The sequence below is a fragment of the Mustela nivalis genome (assembly GCF_964662115.1).
Source record: "Mustela nivalis genome assembly, chromosome: 1".
Classification (NCBI taxonomy): Eukaryota; Metazoa; Chordata; class Mammalia; order Carnivora; family Mustelidae; genus Mustela; species Mustela nivalis.
In genome coordinates this window covers 4,844,870-4,860,231 of record NC_139020.1, presented here as the reverse complement: position 1 = coordinate 4,860,231, position 15,362 = coordinate 4,844,870, and the positions used below count along the sequence as shown (strand labels likewise).

Here is a 15,362-nt window from a genome sequence, read left to right as displayed (position 1 = left end):
CTGAACTCCATTCAGTGACTGCCAAGGAAAAGAAAGGCTTTTGTGTACGCTGAATGAGCCCCGTTCTTTCCCACACACAAAAATGAGTGAGTCTATTTTCCTTCTTATCTGTTCACAAGTGTTAATTTAACACCTACTCACTGTGGTCCCCCTGCTGCTCAGTGGGAGATACAACAGCAGTGGACAGGCATACCCACTGTCCTTCCCAGTCTTACATCTATTACTTCCATCTGTTGGAAATATGGGCATCTTGTGATGTCAGAGACAGTAAAATTCAATAGTCATCAAAGCTTGTAAAAGAAGGGGCAGAAGAGAGTGCGCCAGGCTTCCTTCACACCACATGACTCCATGCCATTGATTGCCAGGAACAAGTAGATCTCAGATGGGTTCCTGCAACTGGACAGTGTTTAGGAAGCATCAGCCTCTGACTACCTGGTTATCAATAATGGAAACAGGCATCAGTTTGCATCCTTGCACATAATCTTCACATCACACTACATATTTTACATTTTTATAATGAATTTATATCATTTTTTAGTTATCAGCCTTGGGAGTAGTAGTCTTCAGCCTCTTTTGTTTATACCAGGACAGCACTATTAGCTCCATTAGTGCTGTTAACAGCGCCACACTGTCCCTGATGGCTGCCCTCAGAACTGCAGAGAGGGAACCTCAGAGCTGCCCTTTTTTTTTTTTTTTTTTTTTTTTAATTTTATTTATTTATTTGACAGAGAGAGATCACATGTAGGCAGAGAGGCAGGCCAGGGAAGCAAGCTCCCTGCTGAGCAGAGAGCCCAATGTGGGGCTCTATCCCAGGACTCTGAGATCATAACCTGAGCTGAAGGAAGAGGCTTAACCCGCTGAGCCACCAAGGTGCCCCAGATCTGTCCAATTTTGACTAATTCCTCCAAAACTTCTCTCTGACAGCAAGCCTAAGGAGGGCATCATTGGGACCCTCATGTTCCTCTCCTCTGCCTTTTTCTTACCACCCCCCGCCCCATTAGTTTGTCTGTCTTCTGGCACCCTTTATTTTTTTTATTTTTTTTTTTTTTAAGATTTTATTTACTTGACAGAGAGGGATACAGCAAGAGAGGGAACACAGCAGAGTAGTGGGAGAGGGAGAAGCAGGCTTCTCACTGAGCAGGGAGCCTGATGTGGGGCTCGATCCCAGGACCCCGGGATCATGACCTGAGCTGAAGGCAGACACTTAACGACTGAGCCACCCAGGCGCCCGGCACCCTTTATTTTTAAAAAGATTTTATTTATTTTTTTGAGAGAGAGAGAGAGAGAGAGTACACAAGCAGGGGAGAGGGGCAGAGGGAAAGGGAGACGTCCTGATCAGGAGCCCAATGTGAAACTTGATCCCAATACCCTGGGGATCATGATCTAAGCCAAAGGCAGATGTTTCACCAACTGAGCTATCCAGGTGGCTGCATCCTTTCTTTGGCTACCTCCTCTACTTCACTCAACCAGCCTTCTCTCCCTGTCTTTCTCCTCTTTGCCATGAATACCACAAAATCCCACCCTGCGCAGATAGGTGACTCCCTACAACAGAGAGCACACACCATCACAGGGGAGAGTGATGGTTTGTCGCTCAGGTCATGCATCAACTCTCAGGAGATGCTGTTTGCCCCTGGAAAGAAAGAAGTGGGTGTTTCAGGCCATCTTGCCAAGACTGGATGGAAATTACCACCCCAAAACATATGTGCACGCTATTTACATCAGAGTGCAGGAACCACAGTGGTTAAGAGAATAAACTCCATCTTGGGAACAAACAAAAATCTAAGAGCAAAAACACGCATATGGGTGTTGAACACATGGAGAGAATACAAGAAAAATAACATATTTAGAAGGAGAATTTAGAAAACTGGAAAATGCATGTAACAATGAAGAAAACATAAGTTCAGTTGAAAATAGTCAAACGATTTTCTGGAAACCAGATCATAGATTGGATGAGGAAACAGAAAGGCACTTCATAAATTTGCAACACTCTGCTCTCAGGACCACTAGGTAAACAGTGTGGTGATAGAGGGTATACAGGATCCTCAGGGAAAATCCAAGGACATTTGTGCAAACGGGGGCAGGCATCAGCTGGGTGGGAATGAGTAGGCATACATGTGTTTTCAAAAAATTTGCCTTTCAAAAAATGAGAGCAACCTTCTGAAATAATTTAAGAGAAAAAGGACAAGAACCAAGAAAATCCAACATGGTCCAACCATATTCTTTGTTCCCAAAGAGTTATAGCGAAGCTCTTGCCTCGGTCCTCTGTGCTCTGTTTGCAATTCCTGAATCACCTTCTCTCTCACTCTATGTTGTCGCTGAAACGGGAAGCCCTGTGATGCGTCATCGTCCCAGGGAAAATGAATAACTTTCCCTTATTAATTTTAGCGATACATACTTATTCCTCTTAAAATGTGGCTCATTGTTAAAACTCTGCATTATTAAGAAAATGCCCCAGGCTCCAACTCAATATGTCAGAACAGAAGAGATTGTCTCCCTATTCAAAGTAAACCATGGAAACCCTGGATCTTTGTTTTCCCTCTTGACGTTGCATAAAACCGGTAAGAGTTTTCAGTAAAGAACTGTCAGACAGCGAAGGCTGTGCCAGCGTATACTCTGAGGCTCTGTGGCAACCTCCAGCACTAAGATGAAAAATCCCAACCTGCATTTAATGTTCAAGTTTTTTTCTTTATGGGGCGTGGTGATAGCAAGCACGAATGGACCCTGCAGAAGAATTTGCTTTCATTCCTGTTTCCTGTCTCGTGACATAAATATGTAATGTGTCTTGAGGTGTCAGGATGGCCCAGTCAGGTGACCCTCTGACTCCAGGTCTCGTCTCAGGTCTTGGTCTCAAGACCTGAGGGTCTTGAGGGTTCAAGGGTTGTGGGTTTAAGCCCTGCACTGGGCTCCATACTGGGCATGGAGACTACTTAAAAAATCAATTAATAGGGCGCCTGGGTGGCTCAGTTGGTTGAGCGACTGCCTTAAGCTCAGGTCATGATCCTGGAGTCCTGCGATCGAGTCCCACCTCGGGCTCCCTGCTCAGCAGGGAGTCTGCTTCTCCAGCTGACTCTCTCCTCTCATGCTCACGCGCTCTCTCTCTCTCTCTAATAAATAATAAAATCTTCAAAAAATGAAATAATAAAAAAATTTCAGAAAATACATAATGTGTTAAATAACAGTGGTTGTCAAACCACGACTAATAGAGGTTTATCGATGGAGCTTATGAAATCCCAGGTATTGTTCTCCAATGGGCCTTCTGAAGGGAATGACCCAACTTAGATAAGGAAATTTGAGTGAATCATCTGATCATTTGATTCCCAAACAGTGGCAAGGGTGAGGTCTGGGACGGCAGGGGGAAGAGATGGTGAAAATTTGTTTCCAAGAAGAGGCAATGTGCTGAAGGTATTTCTGTTTTTCCTTGAAGAGGGAGCTCCCAGCCTTTGCTAAAATCTAGAACATGAATACTTACAAGTTCGTCACTCCTCGGGTTTTCAGAACACAGCAGTAACTACTCTGCTGTTCCTCTGAAATAAGAGAGAGCTTTCTCTGAAGGCATCCCGTTTTCTGAAGTAGCTCCATTTCCAAGCAATGTTTTCTTCACTTTGTTTCTGCAACTCTGACTCCCCTGCTCGGTGGGGAGTCTGCCTATTCCTCTGAATCCTCACCCCCACTTGGGCACATTCTCTCTTGCTCTCGCTCTCTCTCAAATAAATAAAATCTTTTTTGAAAAAGTAAAAAAAAAAAAAAATGCTGCATACCTGGTGCCCTTTTACCTCAAACACTTCAACATTATCTTCCAAGAGTAAGGACAGGCTTTTATATAGCTATGGAGCAGTGAACAATTTCAGAAAATTAAGATGTTACTGTGAATGTCTTTGGTTTTAAGTGGTAGTGTCATCGAACTCCAATCAAAGTATAAAAATACTTTTCCTTCTTTATAAACCTAGTCTTTTTTGACTCCTCATGCCAAGGAACTAAGCAAGGTAAAAATTCCTGAGGGCAATGATCTGTCTTCCTTTTTCTTCCCGGGTGCCCAGGAGCCCTCGGGGACAGCCGTATACCTTGAACATGCATAGACAGTGTTTGCTGACTGCGGAAGTCACTCTTGAAACCGTGTTAATGCCTGCTGAGTATCTTGTGTGTCTAGAACAGGTATGCAAAACGATTCTCCATGATGCTTATGTCAGAAATGCTGATATAACCCATACGTTTGGGAAATTATATATATATATATATTTTTTTTAAAGGATAATATTAAACATTTTTTTCCCCACAGAAAACCCTCAAACATTACCCTAACTATTGACTTATTTTTAAATATGCTGGACATTTGTGCCATTGCTTTGGATTTTTAATATCCAGTGAGAGTTACCAACAGTGACTATCCACATATTTCCATTGGTAATACCCAGGGATAAGGGGAGTTGTTGGTTTAGGTTGATTGTGGAATTATTGAACCGTATTGTCCTTTGACTCCCCCTCATTGCCACAGAGATAGATAGATACATAGATAAATAAATAAATAAATCTATCCTTCAAAAGAAAAGCAAGACTCTCCAAACTGCTTCTATTAAAATTAATTTTTTAATAACTGCTTGGTTTTATCACTACTTCCCCAAATGCTGATTAATTCTAACTCTAAGCTATGTAATTATAATACTTCTTCTGAAATACAAAGTATCTGGTGCCCCTGGGGTGAACAAGCTAGAATGTATTTCATGTTTCATTCAGCGTTTCAGGGAGCTGGGAAACAATGGAGCAGCCGCTGGCTGGCTCCCCTCCCCCAACACTGGCAAGCCCAGCTCCTCCCTCTTTAGCAGGGAGACAGGAGCCGAGCTGACAGCTGGCATCCCATCAGTTAATGCCCATCTCCGTGGGGCTGGGGAGAAACGGTGGCATGCCAAGTTATTTTTGGCCAGAATCTTCAGGAGCCTTCATTTAGTCCATGGCCTAAGTGGCCGTGATATACCTGCAGAATGTGAATTGACGTTGCCATGGAAATAGAACAACTCTTCCTGGTTCTGTCAAAATCCATCTCTCTCTGCGACCAGGCAGGAGTCAGAGGAAAGAAATGCCAGCTCCAGGGAGAAGGCCGGGGAAGGGGAGGGACTGGCAGCGCCCTACGGTGTCTGAGAAACCCAAGTGGCTTTTTCTGCTAGGATTCGCACACATTATTGCCTTTACAATTCAAATCTCTCCCTCTCTTCTCTCCCTCACTCTCTCTCCTTATCTCTCTCTGCTTCTCTCTCTCTCTCTGCTTCTCTCTCTCCTCCCTTTCTCTGTCTTCCCCTCTTCCTTTCTCTCTCTTTTCTGTTAGTAGTGAATTCAAGCATCCCCTCTCTCCAGAACCTAAAACCAACCTTTGCTCACCTGCTACATATCTTCAGGGGCCCATTTCCTCCACTGTCACAGAAGGAAGGTGAGTGACCCAGATCAAACACTAAACCACCCCATTTGAACATTTCCACATTGTCCTTTAATGTTCTGCTTTCAGTAAATAGACATTAGCCCGTTCAGCCTGGACCTAAACAGAAATGTCATGATGTGAGCACAGGAACATAGGACCAGGGATGTCAGAATAACAAACCAGAAGGGAACTCCCCCTGCCTTCCTCCTGCCTAAGCGTTGTAGCTTTGTTGTGGTGCAGGGCCCTGCAGCTCAGTGCTGGCAAAGCCTCAGCTCTTGAGACACAGTAGGAAAGCTGGGGGTGTGTGGCCCATGTCACAGGACCCTCCATTCCCAGCCGCTGGGAACCTGGAGTGGATGCCTCCTCCTGCTTTCCTGGATCCAGCCCACTGGTCTCACTCTCAATCCCCTGTTTAGCCCTGCAGGTGCCCCTGACCATCAGCTAACACCCCAGCCTCTGGGCTGATAAACTCTCATTCGCAGAGATGCTGATACTTAACACAGAGGAGGCGCGCCCAGGATCTGGTGGTGCAGGTGCTTGTGCACACACACACACACACACACACACACACACACACAGCCTGTTGGTTCTGTTTCTCTGGAGAATCCTTAGAGGATACATTTTTTACTAATATTTGAACAACAACAACAAAACCCAAACAACAACAAATAGGCCCCTTTGAAGCTTAACCATCACCTGGGTAATTTAGATCACAAACCTTCCCACACGTCTGGACCCCAGCATGTGTAGCCCCTGACCCGTAATATCAGCGCACACGCATTATTTCAGACTTCTCATCTATTAGAAGACACTGAAGGACTCTGAGCCAGTATGTTGTCTGAGTGACACCTGTCATTGACCCTATGCTAGGCACAAAATGCATTAGGTCTCTGTACAGGGATACATTTCCATTAGAAAAAATTCTGTGAGCGAGAGCCCTATAAACTTCAAGTTGATTCGCAGGGGTGCCCGAAACACCCACACATCAGCCCGTGCGTCAGGTTTGACAGTAGTCCTGCCTTACTCAAATCCTCTCCTGGATGAAATGATTCTCTATAATCATCACAAGTCAAGTGGGGGGAGAGGTTAAACGCGATGCTGCCATATCCCAGCAAACGTGTTTCCCATGAAACTATTTCACAAAATCAAAGATTGTCATCAACAATTTAAATGTTTTTATAAGTTCTTGAGGGGGCAAAACAAACACACTGACAAAAACACCAATGTTAAATGGAGACCGGATGAAGACATGCACGGTGCGTATGTAAATCCCAAATGATACATCCCAAATTTGAGTTAGTAGAGTTAGTACGTGAAAGCTGAACGGAAAGGGTCCTTGTTTGCTTAGCTTCTAACAGACTCTAATAAGATTGCAAGAGATTCTAGAAGCACCTTCTCTCCCTGTGGTCTTACAAAACTCCTGCGGGTCCCTCCTTTACCTAGAACACTGGTTCTCAACTGGGGGGCAATTTTGCACTCCAGAGGACACTGGGTTAATATTTGGAGATATTTTTGGTCACAGCTGGGAGTGGGACAATGGATGATACTGACATCTAGTGGGTAGAAGCCAGGGATGCGGCTGACGATCTTAAAATGCACAGGAGAGCCCCCCTCCCCCGAAAAGCAAGAATTATCTGGCCCCAATGCCAACAGTGCTGAGGTTGACAAGCACTCTAGAACAAAACCGGGCATAAAGTATGTGCTCTCCATTGGCATGTGTTGTAATTAAACTGAAGAGGGAGGCACAACTCTTGATTAAATCAAGGGCAGCACGTACTAGGCAGTTAGTAGACAGAGACCCACTATGAACTCAAGGTGCAAAATCCGTGCCGTTCTCCTGAGAAGGGGAGCCAAGCAAACGAAGCCCATTTCAGCTCAGTTATCGTGTCCTAGCTCAAATCAACAAGAAGGGATAATAGCAATGCAATTTGTTCCACTTGATTATAGTTCATTTCACTCAACAGGGAAGTCAGATTTGATGTTCGCGATCATCAAGCACAAATCCTACAAAATGTATTTAATAAGAAGGCAATGTAGTTTTCAATGCCTTCATTAATTTGATTTTCCCGCCTTTGAAACAATAAATATTGATAACTAAATCTAAGTCACGTTATCTCTTTGAGCTTCAGCTGCTCGGTTTGGAATCTGAACAGTTCTCCTTGGCGAGTCTTTTTGAATGGGACTGCGTGGGCCCTTACCGGTGTACACCAAACATCTTCCCTCCCATAAAACTGACCAGCTGACTGATATTGATAGTCACAAGCACAGTGAATTTCATTTTAGGAAGGTATTAAATCTCTATCTACAGGGGGCCGTGTATTAGCTAGAAAAGGTATATGCACCCTTATGTTTCTTGCAACATTATTTGCAGTAGCCAAGATACGGAAGAAACCCAAGTGTCCATGAGAAATGGGTGAATAAAGAAGATGTGGGATATATACGTACAATATACGATGTACGAATACACTCAGCTATAAAAAAGAAGGAAATCTGCCATTTGTGAAAACACTGATGGACCCAGAGGGTATTATAAAATAAGGTAGAAAACGACAAATATTATTTCACTTATGTGTGAAATCTAAAATCCAAGCCAGCCAACCAACCAACCAACCAAAGAAAGTCTCATAAATACAAAGAACAAACTGGCGGTTGTCGGGGCAGTGGGGGGAGGCCTGGGGGGCAGAGGAGATGGAGAACATAGGTGATGGGGATGAAGGGGCCCAAACTTCCAGCTGTAAAACAGATATACCACGTCGAAGAAGGGTATAGCGGAGGGAATAGAGCCAATGATAGAGTGACTCAACAACCTGAGTAAACGTAGGAGCTTGCTCTGATGAAAGGAATTTGGTTTATGACAAAAATGCCACGTCTACTTAAAAAAAAAAAAATAGTAGCAGCAGTTTGGGTCCCTAAGAAAATTTAGATCATGAGCAACTTAGAGTTTGAATTTTCATGAACGAATTTTCCAAGTTAAGCTTTTTAAAATTTTGGTATTTTCCAACACAACTTATCAAAAAAAAAAAAAAAACCCTAAAATTTGGAAAAGTAAACATAGACATTCAAAATCTTGTATCGCTAGTGTGGTTATGAGAGAACACCACAGATGAGAAGTCCCTTTATCTTTTTCTTTTCTTTATTTCTATTTCTTTATTTCCTATTCTTTATTTTTAAACTTTTTCACCAATTTTGCTGGTGTAGACACTAAATGCACAGAAGTAACACAATAAATATTTGTAGAGTCAAGTCTCCCCCCTTTTTCGTTTTTACTTTTTCGCTCTGATTGATGTACTATATGTCAGCTAATTTGTCATAATAAAATTAGGAAGTTTAAAATACTAGATTTTTTATAATTTTTTAATAATTATAAAAATTGTATTGTAGATATATGTATTACATATACATATAAACCTTAACTTCTTTTTTTTTAAAGATTTTATTTATTTATTTGACAGATCACAAGTAGGCAGAGAGGCAGGCAGAGAGAGAGAGAGGAGGAAGCAGGCTACACGCTGAGCAGAGAGCTCGATGCAGGACTCAATCCCAGGACCCTGAGATCATGATCTGAGCCCAAGGCAGAGGCTTAACCCACTGAGCCACCCAGGCGCCCAAACCTTAACTTCTATTAATATATAAAATCCTAACTCTACATAAAATTTTATATATACACATATGTAAATATAAACAATAAAATACATACAAACATTTTACATAGAGTTCAGCTTTTCCAGCATTTTTTGTGTTGCCATGTATTAACATTAGTGCAATCTCTTGGTATACAGTTGTCAGCTACACATATTACTTGGACTAGCAAACTTAACCATTCATTCTTTTTGTTGAAGCTTTCTGGTGAAAGGTGAATCACTTGGTTGACTGAGGGGAAGAAAAATTCATAGATACCTGTAAAATTCAAAAACATCATGTTCATTCACATGAGGCTGATACCACCAATATGCTAGAGAGAGCTCAGGAAAGCTCATCATAGCTTCACAAATAAGTGTGCGTATTTCATACCAAGATTCCAAAGCGGATCGTGCCTTGTATTTATCTCATATGAGTAGATACATACTATAGAGCATTCGATAAATATACTTGGCCATGCAAGACCAGACTTAAGATTGACGCCATGCCTCCAGTTTCTGGAGGAGCAGACTCCCTGTTCCCTATATAGCGGCGAGCAGGGCATAGTTAGAATGTATACGCAGGGATCATCACAGAACATGGGCTTTGTGCCGCAGGCCCCAGACTGCCATGCAGCAAACATGGTTTGGGTAAGAAGGTCAGTTGCTGATAAACCCTTCCTTGAATGTATCAGAGGTTTGCTAAGGTCGTAAAGCAGTCACTTTTTAGAGTGAATTTGCTTTTCATCACCAAGATTTCTGCACACCCAGGGACTCCCTTGGGTCCCCCAACAACAGCAGGTACATCACCATTTCTTCTCTCCCATCTTTTTCTGGTTTCCTGACTTGAACTCCATTTCTATAATGTCCACCTCCTCCATCCGTAGGGCCCTCAGCCCTGCCAAGCTCACTGTCCCTTTGCACAGCACACTTTGTTCTCTGGTCTTTTCTTCTCCTCTGGGGACATTGCATTTTGTGGTTGGAATGGTGCCTAGTCCAGTAAAAAAAGAACGAGGACTTTAAAGTCAGATTTAGTTCCTGGCCATGTGGGCTCATGGAGTTCGCTGAATGCTTTGAGGCACCGATGTTCCAGTTCCAGCCCAGAGGGGTCCCAGTACACTCAGCTCCACTCTATACCTACCTCTAGCCAGCAAGCAGGACGGGGAGTGCTGGCGGATCAAAGTCCCCAGGAGCCCTCACCCACAGACACAGCTGGTCCTGTGTCCCTCAGGTAGGATCCTTCCTTAAGGACGCTCTGCCAGGCTTCTCAGTGTCCCAAGTGGGGCTCAGCCCCATTTCAAATGTCCAGTAACCCACTGGACAGCAATTATGTTCTTGTCTTATTTCCTCGCTCTCTCCCTCTGTCTCTCCCCTAATTCCTTAGGGTACCTTCTGGGACTGCCTCTGAATTAAATTGCTTGCACTCAACTTCTTGTCTTGGGGCTTCAGGGAGGCCCCATCAGCTGCTCAAATGGGAAATGGCCCCAAATGCAGAACTGTGACGTCCCCGGAGCTAGGTGGCTCTCACCTAGATGCCCCTGAGCACTTGGCAGGGACCAGGTTTTTCAGGAGAGTCCTGAGTGCGGAGGAGAGGGAGGGCTATTGTTCAGACTGTGTGTGGCTTAGCAAAGGGCCAAACTTCCAGGGAATTCAAAGTATCTCCACCCCTTTTCTGGCTTGTTCAGGCTAGGGACAGAGCGGTTCCCCGGGGGTCGTGGCCTTGTGGACCCTGGTCTTGTGATGAGAATATGAAGCAGAATTGTTCCATTATTTCTCCTTTCTAGCTATATGGAAATGAGGCATCTTTGAGGAGAGAACTGGGGCGAGGGTCCTCAGCAAGTGGGCGGAGTTTGGGGTATGGAAGACAAGGAGAGTGGTCTAAGTGAGCACCTCCTCGAGAACCAGGAACTTTGCTGGTCAGACACTGAGACAGTTTGAAGAGAACTGTACACGGTGGCACCATGTGTGGCATTGACCTATATAATGAGGAAGAAGTCACCATGTGCCAGCCCATGGCTGGGGTTTTAGAGATCTTAAGCACTTTCTCTCTCCCAGAACATGCTGAAATGCCTCACGGCCTGCCCGGGCCAGACTGCTGATGACAAGAGGCAGCCCGCACACCTTCTTCCATCACCCAGAAACACCGCTGGCCAACCCCAAAAGCAGAGTCACCTTCCTGACCAGCAGCTGGTCACGGAATCACGCCCAAGCCCAGCCAAGCCTAACCCAGCTGCTAAACTACGGAAGCATGAGCCGAATAAGTAGCTCTTGTACAAAGACACAGAGTTTTGAGGTGGTTTATCACACAGCCACGGATAACTGAAGTGCCCTGGAATAAGTCCAGCCTCCCCATCCTGCAGTGCCTATCTTGGCTGTCATACCCCCACTTCAAAGGACACTTGGGTCACCACTTCCTCATATCAGGGAGATCATATGATAGTTGTCTTTCTCTGCTTGACTTATTTCGCTAAGCATGATACGCTCTAGTTCCATCCATGTTGTCGCAAATGGCAAGATTTCATTTCTTTTGATGGCTGCATAGTATTCCATTGTGTATATATACCACAGTGGTGATGCAACATGGAGGCTTAAGTGGGTAGGAGAAGAATAAATGAAACAAGATGGGATTGGGAGGGAGACAAACCATAAGTGACTCTTAATCTCACAAAACAAACTGAGGGTTGCTGGGGGGAGGGGGTTTGGGAGAAGGGGGTGGGATTATGGACATTGGGGAGGGTATGTGCTTTGGTGAGTGCTGTGAAGTGTGTAAACCTGGTGATTCACAGACCTGTACCCCTGGGGATAAAAATATATGTTTATAAAAAATAAAAAGTTAAAAAAATAATAAAAAAATAAAAATTAAAAAAAAAAAAGGACACTTGGGGCCACCCTTGCCTCCCAGGGATGAACACTGCCCAGGAGTCTGAGACAGGAGCCCTGCATGGGTTCTCCTTCCTCGCTTAAGAACGCTCTCCTCGGAGCTAAGAGAACATGAGAGCATCTCATCCGGACATCCCTAAGATTTCCAAAGGGTAAAGGGATACATGCTGGCCACCATCTTCATGTTCCAAAATATCAGGGCCTCGTTTTAAAATTCTAAGCCAAAAAGCAATCCTTCAGCACTCAGGATGACCTGATAAATAAGCATCATTTCATTTCACAAAGATCTCCATGGTGTGGACGTGGCCGCAGACACACGTCCTGGGCCACAATGAGTGGTGAATTCCAGAATTCCCTTCCATGTGGAGTTCTCTTTCCTGCACGTAGCTCAAATAAGATGTAAGACACAAGACGTGACTCACCACATTAAGGACTAAAGCAGCCCCTCTAAAAACATCACAGAAGCATTCTGCTATATTAATTCCCGGCCTCTGATATTTTATTATACATATTTAGGATGTGTAAAAAATAAACTTTTTTTTTTTTTTTTTTTTTTTTTACAAATAGAATATGCATAAACATTTGCTCTGGATTTTCTAGGACAGCCCTGATTTAAAATATCCCCTCCCAATATATACATAGCATTCTCTCTTGAACTAAAAGAAAGAATTGTTGTAAGTTGTTGGCACCGCTAACTCACATTACTGATAAACTGTGTGTGCTTATGCCCCATCTTTTTAATTAAATGCTCTGTTCCTTAAGGCCCACAGGCTTGAGAAATACCCTCTCATGTCTCCCCCCCACCCCACATGCTGAGGGAAACTTCCTGTGTTTTTTGCCTTCGCCGAGTGGGTCTTGATAAATCACCTTGTAAACCAATGTCTCTGGTTTTCGAATCCCAGAAGACAAAGGGGGAATAGGGTCGGAGGATCTTCATGGGTACAATTAAAGACATAGTTTGTTCTTAGCAATGTCAAGTCTTTCCATTTTGGGGCCTTCCTCTTTCTCAAAGCATGCCGTGGCTCTCACCTTGGGGAGGGCTCTTAAGCGAGTCACCAGAGAGCACTCACCAACACCCTTCAGCACTAAAAGGCTCGGACATGCATCTGTCACGAACTTTGTGTGTTTCTATTACAGAACATGGTGGGGTTCCTCGGTGGCTGTTAAAATAGTTTTGTTTTGTTTTGTTTTGTTTTGTTTTTTTCCTCTTGAATAGGAATTATGTTTGCAGAGATTTCACTCCAAGTTCTAATATTTGCTTGTGTAGATTAGGAGTAACCTTATCTTAAAAGTCTTGGATCTTTTCAAAGCCTTTCAAAGCCACATGGATCCCCTTCATACTAAGTATTTAGCCGATCAAAGGTCTGCACGCTGATCCTCGGAGACTGGTGGCCATGTCTGTCCATCACTGGGTATTTGACAATCATCTCCCACATCAGCTCCCACTGGACCCTAATCCGGTGGGATGAGAAGTATTCAAGGTAAATCCCTAAGCTTCGTAGCCGTTGAGGTTCAAAAGACTTTAAGAATGTTGCAGACCTATCTTTGGGTTTGGAGGGATGTTCGTAATTACCTTAAAAATCTACCTTGCTTCTTAGAGAAAATAGTTTTTTGGTTTTTTTCTACTCTACAGTATCCACTTCCGGAGGATTAGAATGACACTTGGCCATCTCTCTCTCTGATACCTCCTCTTTCTTTATGAATGAAAAAACCAAAACAACAACAACAACAACTAAGAACTTGTATTTACCTGGAAAGCACAGTCACAGGAGTTGATAAGGGCTGTGGAAAACAGGTTTGCTATTGTTTACTTCCTGCTGCCCCCAAATTACTTTGAAGAGGCAATGTTTATATCAGAGAAATACTGTTTTAACTCTGAGGGTGCTGTCTATTTCAAAGGGGCACCTTACTGCAAGGATAAAGGACCCAGTTGTCCTGGGTCCACCTCTCAGCTCCACACTGCCCTCCAAGGGGCTGGACCAAATATGCACTAGAACACGGAATTCAGAGACAGCACCGCTGGTTCTCCCGATACGTTTATTTTTGTTGAAGACCTGGACTTGATCCTCCTCCTCTGTTTGTAAAGCCACATACAGACTTGGCCAGCTCCCTTCTCCACTGGACCCTTATCGGGAAATGAGAGTGTGGGCTAGAAAATGCTCTCACATGGTCAAGAGGAGAAAGAATGCCTGAATGCCTGTCCCTCTGGTTGACCAGTTGTCCACGATTTATCCATTGGGAACTCTGATTTCAGGTGATCCTTCTAATTGTTTTTGCACTAAAAGTAAACCCTCTGCCCACATGGGATGTCGTGTTAGGAAATTTCTGAATGATCCCACATCTATCCTATAATAGGATCCAAGTGTCTGATTTACAACAACAAATAACCTATTTCCTAGAAGAAAATATTTTCTCATATACAGTCTCCCCTCCACCAAGAAATCCTGGCGACACTTCAAAATCAGCCTCTCTAGTAACCACACTCCTTCTTCTCTGCCCAGAACTCACACTTCACCCGTTTTCCTCCCCATGAGTGGAAAGTTCCACCACCCAACCTGTACCCAGTAAGGAGGTCACCCCACCCGCCCTCTTTTCCTTCTCCCTCTGTGTCGGCAGATGCCACCAAGTCCATTCCACTCTCTGGCACATCATCTCTCAGCTCTGCCAGGGTCCTGTCCTCTGGATTAAGCTCCCCCTATCTGTGATCTGGATTAAGACCCAAGCGTCAGGCCACTTCCGGAACAGGTCAGTCCCTTTCCCCCAACCACCTGATACAGTGGAGGTAGAGTGAACATTTATACTGTGAGTTTGATGGTGTCTCGCCAGCAATGAAGTCTCTGCAGAGACTTCCTCCTCCATACCTCCAGGACCATTACCAGGGCTCACAGGACATCACAGGGTAAGTGCCTGCTGGCATCTGCCCCTCCCCCAGGCCCTTCCCCACCACAAGCACACGGTGCGCTCTCTCTCCCCCAGGTCCCCTCTGCCTGACACACTGCCCCTGCTATTGTATCCATCTCACTCCACATCTCCCCCTGTGTGTCAGTGTGCTTGCCTTCTCCTACAGCCGACATACCCGTGAAACCTGACCATTTCTTCTCCTAGCACCAGCACACCTCACTGTCCCACTGCAGCCTTGTGGGTATCACCCCTGCAGCCTGGGGAGAGGGGCTCATGTTGGTGTCTCCCGCTCCTGGGCCCACTCCTGGGCCCCATGCCTGGCGGTTTCTGGCTCACCGAGGGGCTGCTCAGTAAGCATGAGGCAAACAAAGGACAAAGTGGATTCCACCAGGGAATCTCAACCCAAAATTCCAGGGAGGGCAGGGAAGCAGGCAGAGCTGTCCACCCTGATCCCTGAGCCCTCTCCACCAGAAGTGAAACCACACATAGGAAGGAGCAGGGCTCTGGTCCTTAGAACCTGAGCCCCATGGTAGACAATGCAGGTCCTGCCCCCTCCC

General features: G+C 44.7%; 1 protein-coding gene across 2 annotated transcripts in view; it reads right to left on the bottom strand.

Moving 5' to 3' along the window:
• The window catches only part of DSCAM (DS cell adhesion molecule), a 745,695-nt gene that overhangs the window by 435,414 nt on the left and 294,919 nt on the right, over positions 1-15,362 (bottom strand). The gene's annotated exons all lie outside the window — the stretch shown is intronic.